This window comes from Haliotis rubra, unplaced genomic scaffold (assembly GCF_003918875.1).
Source record: "Haliotis rubra isolate DU_JTF1 unplaced genomic scaffold, ASM391887v1 Scf194, whole genome shotgun sequence".
In the NCBI taxonomy this organism is placed as follows: domain Eukaryota; kingdom Metazoa; phylum Mollusca; class Gastropoda; order Lepetellida; family Haliotidae; genus Haliotis; species Haliotis rubra.
In genome coordinates this window covers 902,585-911,521 of record NW_025765936.1, presented here as the reverse complement: position 1 = coordinate 911,521, position 8,937 = coordinate 902,585, and positions in this window count along the sequence as shown.

Genomic DNA, 8,937 nt, shown 5'->3' with positions numbered 1-8,937 from the left:
GGTGGTGGAGACAGTTTGTGGTAGTGGTTGTAGTAGTAGCTGTAGTGATGGAGGGAGACAGTTGTAGTAGTGGTTGTAGTAGTAGCTGTAGTGGTGGTGGAGACAGTTTGTAGTAGTGGTTGTAGTAGTAGCTGTAGTGGTGTGGTGGGAGACAGTTGTGGTAGTGGTTTGTAGTAGTAGCTGTAGTAGTGGTGAGTGGAGACGGTTGTGGTAGTGGTTGTAGTAGTAGCTGTAGTGGTGGTGGAGACAGTTGTGGTAGTGGTTGTAGTAGTAGCTGTAGTGGTGGTGGTGGAGACAGTTGTGTGGTAGTGGTTGTAGTAGTAGCTGTAGTGGTGGTGGAGACAGTTTGTGGTAGTGGTTGTAGTAGTAGCTGTAGTGGTGGTGGAGACAGTTGTGGTAGTGGTTGTAGTAGTAGCTGTAGTGGTGTGGTGGAGACAGTTGTGTAGTGGTTTAGTGGTTGTAGTAGTAGCTGTAGTGGTGGTGGAGACGGTTGTGGTAGTGGTTGTAGTAGTAGCTGTAGTGAGTGGTGGTGGAGACAGTTGTGGTAGTGGTTTGTAGTAGTAGCAGTAGTGAGTGGTGGTGGAGACAGTTGTGGTAGTGGTTGTAGTAGTAGCTGTAGTGGTGGGTGGAGACAGTTTGTGGTAGTGGTTGTAGTAGTAGCTGTAGTGGTGGTGGAGACGGTTGTGGTAGTGGTTGTAGTAGTAGCTGTAGTGGTGGTGGAGACAGGTTGTGGTAGTGGTTGTAGTAGTAGCTGTAGTGGTGGTGGAGACAGTTGTGTAGTAGTGGTTGTAGTAGTAGCTGTAGTGGTGGTGGAGACAGTTGTGGTAGTGGTTGTAGTAGTAGCAGTAGTGGTGGTGAGTGGAGACAGTTTGTAGTAGTGGTTGTTGTAGTAGTAGCAGTGAGTGGTGGTGGAGACAGTTTGTGGTAGTGGTTGTAGTAGTAGCTGTAGTGGTGGTGGAGACAGTTTGTGGTAGTGGTTGTAGTAGTAGCTGTAGTGGTGATGGAGACAGTTGTGGTAGTGGTTGTAGTAGTAGCAGTAGTGGTGGTAGTGAGTGAGAACAGTTGTAGTTGTAGTAGTAGCAGTAGTAGTGTAGGAGTTGTGAAAGTAGTGGTTGTAGTAGTAGCTGTAGTGAGTGGTGGGAGACGGTTGTGGTAGTGGTTGTAGTAGTAGCAGTAGTGGTGGTGGAGACAGTTGTGGTAGTGGTTGTAGTAGTAGCTGTAGTGAGTGGTGGTGGGAGACAGTTGTAGTAGTAGTAGTAGTAGTAGCTGTAGAGAGTGAGGTGGGAGACAGTTGTGGTAGTGGTTGTAGTAGTAGTAGTAGTAGTGAGTGGGAGACAGTTGTAGTAGTGGTTGTAGTAGTAGCAGTAGTGGTGGTGGAGACAGTTGTGGTAGTGGTTGTAGTAGTAGTAGTGAGTAGTGGTGATGGAGACAGTTGTGGTAGTGGGTTGTAGTAGTAGCTGTAGTGGTGGTGGGAGACAGTTGTGGTAGTGGTTGTAGTAGTAGCTGTAGTGGTGGTGGAGACAGTTGTGGTAGTGGTTGTAGTAGTAGCTGTAGTGGTGGAGTGGGAGACAGTTGTAGTAGTGGTTGTAGTAGTAGCTGTAGTGGTGGTGGAGACAGTTGTAGTAGTGGTTGTAGTAGTAGCTAGGTAGTAGTGGTGGTGGAGACAGTTGTGGTAGTTGTAGTAGTAGCAGTAGTAGTGGTGGAGACAGTTGTGGTAGTGGTTGTAGTAGTAGCTGTAGTGAGGTGGTGGAGACAGTTTGTAGTAGTGGTTGTAGTAGTAGCTGTAGTGGTGGAGTGGAGACAGTTTGTGGTAGTGGTTGTAGTAGTAGCTGTAGTGGTGGTGGAGACAGTTGTGGTAGTGGTTGTAGTAGTAGCAGTAGTAGTAGTGGTGGAGACAGTTGTAGTAGTGGTTGTAGTAGTAGCTGTAGTGGTGGTAGAGACAGTTGTGGTAGTGGTTGTAGTAGTAGTAGTAGTAGTGAGTGGTGGAGACAGTTGTGGTAGTGGTTGTAGTAGTAGCTGTAGTAGTGGTGGTGGGAACAGTTGTGGTAGTAGTGGTTGTAGTAGTAGCTGTAGTGGTGGTGGAGACAGTTGTGGTAGTGGTTGTAGTAGTAGTAGCTGTAGTGGTGGTGGAGACAGTTGTGGTAGTGGTTGTAGTAGTAGCTGTAGTAGTGGTGGTGGAGACAGTTGTGGTAGTGGTTGTAGTAGTAGTAGTGGCTGTAGTGAGTGGTGGGAGACAGTTGTGGTAGTGGTTGTAGTAGTAGCTGTAGTGAGTGGTGGAGACAGTTGTGTAGTAGTGGTTGTAGTAGTAGCTGTAGTGAGTGGTGGAGACAGTTGTGGTAGTGGTTGTAGTAGTAGCTGTAGTGGTGGTGGAGACAGTTGTGGTAGTGGTTGTAGTAGTAGCTGTAGTGGTGAGTGGAGACAGTTGTGGTAGTGGTTGTAGTAGTAGCTGTAGTGGTGGTGGAGACAGTTGTGGTAGTGGTTGTAGTAGTAGCTGTAGTGGTGGTGGGAGACAGTTGTGGTAGTGGTTGTAGTAGTAGCAGTAGTGAGTGAGTGGAGACAGTAGTTGTAGTAGTGGTTGTAGTAGTAGCTGTAGTAATTGGTGGAGACAGTTGTGGTAGTGGTTGTAGTAGTAGCTGTAGTGGTGGTGGAGACAGTTGTGGTAGTGGTTGTAGTAGTAGCTGTAGTGGTGGTGGGAGACAGTTGTGGTAGTGGTTGTAGTAGTAGTAGCAGTAGTGGTGGTGGAGACAGTTGTGGTAGTGGTTGTAGTAGTAGCTGTAGTGAGGTGGTGGAGACAGTTGTGGTAGTGGTTGTAGTAGTAGCTGTAGTGGTGGTGGAGACAGTTGTGGTAGTGGTTGTAGTAGTAGCTGTAGTAATTGGTGGAGACAGTTGTGGTAGTGGTTGTAGTAGTAGCTGTAGTGAGTGATGGGAGACAGTTGTGGTAGTGGTTGTAGTAGTAGCTGTAGTGGTGGTGGGAGACAGTTTGTGGTAGTGGTTGTAGTAGTAGTAGTAGTAGTGTGGTGGAGACAGTTTGTGGTAGTGGTTGTAGTAGTAGTAGTTTGTAGTAGTAGGTGATGGAGACAGTTGTGGTAGTGGTTGTAGTAGTAGCTGTAGTGGTGGTGTGGAGACAGTTGTGGTAGTGGTTGTAGTAGTAGCTGTAGTGGTGGTGGTGGAGACAGTTGTGGTAGTGGTTGTAGTAGTAGCTGTAGTGGTGGTGGAGACAGTTGTGGTAGTGGTTGTAGTAGTAGCTGTAGTGGTGAGTGGAGACAGTTGTGGTAGTGGTTGTAGTAGTAGCTGTAGTGGTGGTGGAGACAGTTGTGGTAGTGGTTGTTGTAGTAGTAGCTGTAGTGGTGGTGGAGACAGTTGTGGTAGTGGTTGTAGTAGTAGCAGTAGTGGTGGGTGGAGACAGTTGTGGTAGTGGTTGTAGTAGTAGTAGTAGCTGTAGTGGTGGTGGAGACAGTTGTGGTAGTGGTTGTAGTAGTAGCTGTAGTGAGTGGTGGAGACAGTTTGTGGTAGTGGTTGTAGTAGTAGCTGTAGTGGTGGTGGTGGAGACAGTTGTGGTAGTGGTTGTAGTAGTAGCAGTAGTGGTGGTGGAGACAGTTGTGGTAGTGGTTGTAGTAGTAGCTGTAGTGGTGGTGGAGACAGTTGTGGTAGTGGTTGTAGTAGTAGCTGTAGTGGTGGTGGAGACAGTTGTGGTAGTGGTTGTAGTAGTAGCTGTAGTGAGTGGTGGTGGAGACAGTTGTGGTAGTGGTTGTAGTAGTAGCTGTAGTGAGTGGTGGGAGACAGGTTGTGGTAGTGGTTGTAGTAGTAGCTGTAGTGGTGGTGGAGACAGTTTGTGGTAGTGGTTGTAGTAGTAGCAGTAGTAGTGGTGGTGGAGACAGTTTGTTGTGGTAGTGGTTGTAGTAGTAGCTAGTAGTGGTGGTGGAGACAGTTTGTGGTAGTGGTTGTAGTAGTAGCTGTAGTGGTGGAGTGGAGACAGTTGTGGTAGTGGTTGTAGTAGTAGCTGTAGTGGTGGTGGAGACAGTTGTGGTAGTGGTTGTAGTAGTAGCTGTAGTGGTGGTGTGGGAGACAGTTTGTGGTAGTGGTTGTAGTAGTAGCTGTAGTGAGTGGTGGAGACAGTTGTGTAGTAGTGGTAGTAGTAGTAGTAGTAGTGTAGTGGTGGTGGAGACAGTTGTGGTAGTGGTGTAGTAGTAGCTGTAGTGGTGGTGGGAGACAGTTGTGGTAGTGGTTGTAGTAGTAGCTGTAGTGGTGGTGGAGACAGTTTGTGGTAGTGGTTGTAGTAGTAGCTAGTAGTAGTGGTGGAGAGTGGAGACAGTTGTAGTAGTAGTGGTGAGTGGTGTGTAGTTGTGAGTAGTGGTTGTAGTAGTAGCAGTAGTGAGTGGAGACAGTTGTGGTAGTGGTTGTAGTAGTAGCTGTAGTGGTGGTGGAGACAGTTGTGGTAGTGGTTGTAGTAGTAGCAGTAGTGGTGGTGGAGACAGTTGTGGTAGTGGTTGTAGTAGTAGCTGTAGTGAGTGGTGGTGGAGACAGTTTGTGGTAGTGGTTGTAGTAGTAGCTGTAGTGGTGGTGGGAGACGTTGTGGTAGTGGTTGTAGTAGTAGCTGTAGTGGTGGTGGAGACAGTTGTGGTAGTGGTTGTAGTAGTAGCTGTAGTGGTGGTGGAGACAGTTGTGGTAGTGGTTGTAGTAGTAGCTGTAGTGGTGGTGGAGACAGTTGTGGTAGTGGTTGTAGTAGTAGCTGTAGTGGTGGTGGGAGACAGTTGTGGTAGTGGTTGTAGTAGTAGCTGTAGTGGTGGTGGAGACAGTTGTGGTAGTGGTTGTAGTAGTAGCTGTAGTGGTGATGGGAGACAGTTGTGGTAGTGGTTGTAGTAGTAGCTGTAGTGGTGGTGGAGACAGTTGTGGTAGTGGTTGTAGTAGTAGCAGTAGTAGTGGTGGAGACAGTTTGTGGTAGTGGTTGTAGTAGTAGCTGTAGTGGTGGTGGAGACAGTTGTGGTAGTGGTTGTAGTAGTAGCTGTAGTGGTGGTGGTGGAGACAGTTGTGGTAGTGGTTGTAGTAGTAGCTGTAGTGGTGGGTGGAGACAGTTGTGGTAGTGGTTGTAGTAGTAGCTGTAGTAGTGGTGGTGGAGACAGTTGTGGTAGTGGTTGTAGTAGTAGCTGTAGTGGTGGGTGGAGACAGTTTGTAGTAGTGGTTGTAGACAGTTGTAGTAGCTGTAGTGGTGGTGGAGACAGTTGTGGTAGTGGTTGTAGTAGTAGCTGTAGTGGTGTAGTGGAGACAGTTGTGGTAGTGGTTGTAGTAGTAGCTAGTAGTGGTGGTGGAGACAGTTGTGGTAGTGGTTGTAGTAGTAGCAGTAGTGGTGGTGGAGACAGTTTGTGGTAGTGGTTGTAGTAGTAGCTGTAGTGGTGGTGGAGAGGTAGTGGTTGTGGTAGTAGGTTGTAGTAGTAGTAGTGTAGTGAGAGTGGTTGTGGAGACAGTTGTAGTAGTGGTTGTAGTAGTAGTAGTAGTGAGTGAGTAGTGGGAGACAGTGGTTGTAGTAGTGGTTGTAGTAGTAGCTGTAGTGGTGGTGGAGACAGTTGTGGTAGTAGTTTGTAGTAGTAGTAGTAGTGGTGGTGGAGACAGTTGTGGTAGTGGTTGTAGTAGTAGTAGTAGTGTAGTGAGTGTGGAGACAGTTGTGTAGTAGTGGTTGTAGTAGTAGCTGTAGTGGTGGTGGAGACAGTTGTGGTAGTGGTTGTAGTAGTAGTAGTAGTGAGTGTGGAGACAGTTGTTGTAGTAGTGGTTGTAGTAGTAGCAGTAGTGGTGAGGTGGAGACAGTTGTGTAGTAGTGGTTGTAGTAGTAGTAGTAGTAGTGGTGATGGAGACAGTTGTGGTAGTGGTTGTAGTAGTAGTAGCTGTAGTGGTGGTGGAGACAGTTGTGAAGTAGTGTAGTTGTAGTAGTAGCTAGTAGTAGAGTGGTGGGAGACAGTTGTGGTAGTGGTTATGTAGTAGTAGCTGTAGTTAGTAGTGGAGACAGTTGTGGTAGTGGTTGTAGTAGTAGCTGTAGTGGTGGTGGGAGACAGTTGTGGTAGTGGTTGTAGTAGTAGCAGTAGTGGTGGTGGAGACAGTTTGTGGTAGTGGTTGTAGTAGTAGTAGTAGTGGTGGTGGTGGAGACAGTTGTGTAGTAGTGGTTGTAGTAGTAGCTGTAGTGGTGAGAAGTGGAGACAGTTGTGGTAGTGGTTGTAGTAGTAGCAGTAGTGGTGGTGGAGACAGTTGTGGTAGTGGTTGTAGTAGTAGCAGCTGTAGTGGTGGTGGAGACAGTTGTGGTAGTGGTAGTTTGTAGTAGTAGCTGTAGTAGTGGTGGGAGACAGTTGTGGTAGTGGTTTGTAGTAGTAGCTGTAGTAGTGGTGGTGGGAGACAGTTGTGGTAGTGGTTGTAGTAGTAGCTGTAGTGGAGTGGTGGAGACAGTTGTGGTAGTGGTTGTAGTAGTAGCTGTAGTAGTGGTGGAGACAGTTGTGGTAGTAGTTGTAGTAGTTGTAGTAGTGGTGGTGGAGACAGTTGTGGTAGTGGTTGTAGTAGTAGCTGTAGTGTGTGAGTGGGAGACAGTTGTGGTAGTGGTTGTAGTAGTAGTAGCTGTAGTAGTGTAGTGGAGACAGTTGTGGTAGTGGTTGTAGTAGTAGCTGTAGTGGTGTGGAGACAGTTTGTGGTAGTGGTTGTAGTAGTAGTAGTAGTGGTGAGTGGAGACAGTTGTGGTAGTGGTTGTAGTAGTAGCAGTAGTGAAGGTGGTGGAGACAGTTTGTAGTAGTGGTTGTAGTAGTAGCTAGTAGTGAGTGGTGGAGACAGTTGTAGACAGTTGTAGTAGTAGTGTAGTAGTAGTAGTGGTGAGTAGAGACAGTAGTGGTTGTGAAAGTAGTGTAGTAGTGGTGATGGAGACAGTTGTGGTAGTGGTTGTAGTAGTAGCTGAGTAGTGGTGGTGGAGACAGTTGTGGTAGTGGTTGTAGTAGTAGCTGTAGTGAGTGAGTGGAGACAGTTTGTGGTAGTGGTTGTAGTAGTAGCTGTAGTGGTGGTGGGAGACAGTTGTGGTAGTGGTTGTAGTAGTAGCAGTAGTGTGTGGTGGTGGAGACAGTTGTAGTAGTGGTTGTAGTAGTAGTAGTAGTAGTGGTGGTGGAGACAGTTGTGGTAGTGGTTGTAGTAGTAGCTGTAGTGGTGGTGGAGACAGTTGTGGTAGTGGTTGTAGTAGTAGTAGTAGTGGTGGTGGGAGACAGTTGTGGTAGTGGTTGTAGTAGTAGCTGTAGTAGTGGAGACAGTTGTAGTAGTGGTTGTAGTAGTAGCAGTAGTAGTGGGAGACAGTTGTGGTAGTGGTTGTAGTAGTAGTAGCTGTAGTAGTGGTGGAGACAGTTGTGGTAGTGGTTGTAGTAGTAGCTGTAGTGGTGAGTGGAGACAGTTTGTGGTAGTGGTTGTAGTAGTAGCAGTAGTGAGTGGTGGAGACAGTTGTGGTAGTGGTTGTAGTAGTAGCTGTAGTGGTGGTGGAGACAGTTGTGGTAGTGGTTGTAGTAGTAGTAGTAGTAGTGGTGGTGGAGACAGTTTGTGGTAGTGGTTGTAGTAGTAGCTGTAGTAGTGAGTGAGACAGTTGTGGTAGTGGTTGTAGTAGTAGTAGCTGTAGTGGTGGTGGGAGACAGTTGTGGTAGTGGTTGTAGTAGTAGCTGTAGTGGTGGTGGAGACGGTTGTGGTAGTGGTTGTAGTAGTAGCTGTAGTGGTGGTGGAGACAGTTGTGGTAGTGGTTGTAGTAGTAGCTGTAGTGGTGGTGGAGACAGTTGTGGTAGTGGTTGTAGTAGTAGCAGTAGTGGTGGTGGAGACAGTTGTGGTAGTGGTTGTAGTAGTAGCTGTAGTAGTGGTGGTGGAGACAGTTGTGGTAGTGGTTGTAGTAGTAGTAGTGGTGGTGGAGACGGTTGTGGTAGTGGTTGTAGTAGTAGCTGTAGTGGTGGTGGAGACAGTTGTGGTAGTGGTTGTAGTAGTAGCAGTAGTGGTGGTGGGAGACAGTTGTGTAGTGGTTGTAGTAGTAGTAGCTGTAGTGGTGGTGGAGACAGTTGTGGTAGTGGTTGTAGTAGTGTGAGTAGTGGGTGGAGACAGTTGTAGTAGTGGTTGTAGTAGTAGCAGTAGTGGTGGTGGAGACAGTTGTGGTAGTGGTTGTAGTAGTGGTGGTGGAGACAGTTGTGGTAGTGGTTGTAGTAGTAGTGTAGTGGTGGTGGAGACAGTTGTGGTAGTGGTTGTAGTAGTAGTAGTAGTGGTGGTGGGAGACGGTTTGTGGTAGTGGTTGTAGTAGTAGCTGTAGTGGTGGTGGGAGACAGTTGTGGTAGTGGTTGTAGTAGTAGTAGTGTAGTGGTGGTGGAGACAGTTTGTGGTAGTGGTTGTAGTAGTAGCTGTAGTGGTGGTGGAGACAGTTGTGGTAGTGGTTGTTGTAGTAGTAGCAGTGTAGTGGTGGTGGAGACAGTTGTGGTAGTGGTTGTAGTAGTAGCTGTAGTGGTGGTGGGAGACAGTTGTGGTAGTGGTTGTAGTAGTAGCTGTAGTGGTGGTGGAGACAGTTGTGGTAGTGGTTGTAGTAGTAGCTGTAGTGTGTGGTGGAGACAGTTGTGGTAGTGGTTGTAGTAGTAGCTGTAGTGGTGGTGGGAGACAGTTTGTGGTAGTGGTTGTAGTAGTAGCTGTAGTGGTGGTGGTGGAGACAGTTGTGGTAGTGGTTGTAGTAGTAGCTGTAGTGGTGGTGGAGACAGTTGTGGTAGTGGTTGTAGTAGTAGCAGTAGTGGTGGTGGGAGACAGTTGTGGTAGTGGTTTGTAGTAGTAGCAGTAGTGGTGGTGGGAGACAGTTGTGGTAGTGGTTTGTAGTAGTAGCTGTAGTGGTGGTGGAGACAGTTGTGTAGTAGTGGTTGTAGTAGTAGCTGTAGTGGTGGTGGAGACAGTTGTGGTAGTGGTTGTAGTAGT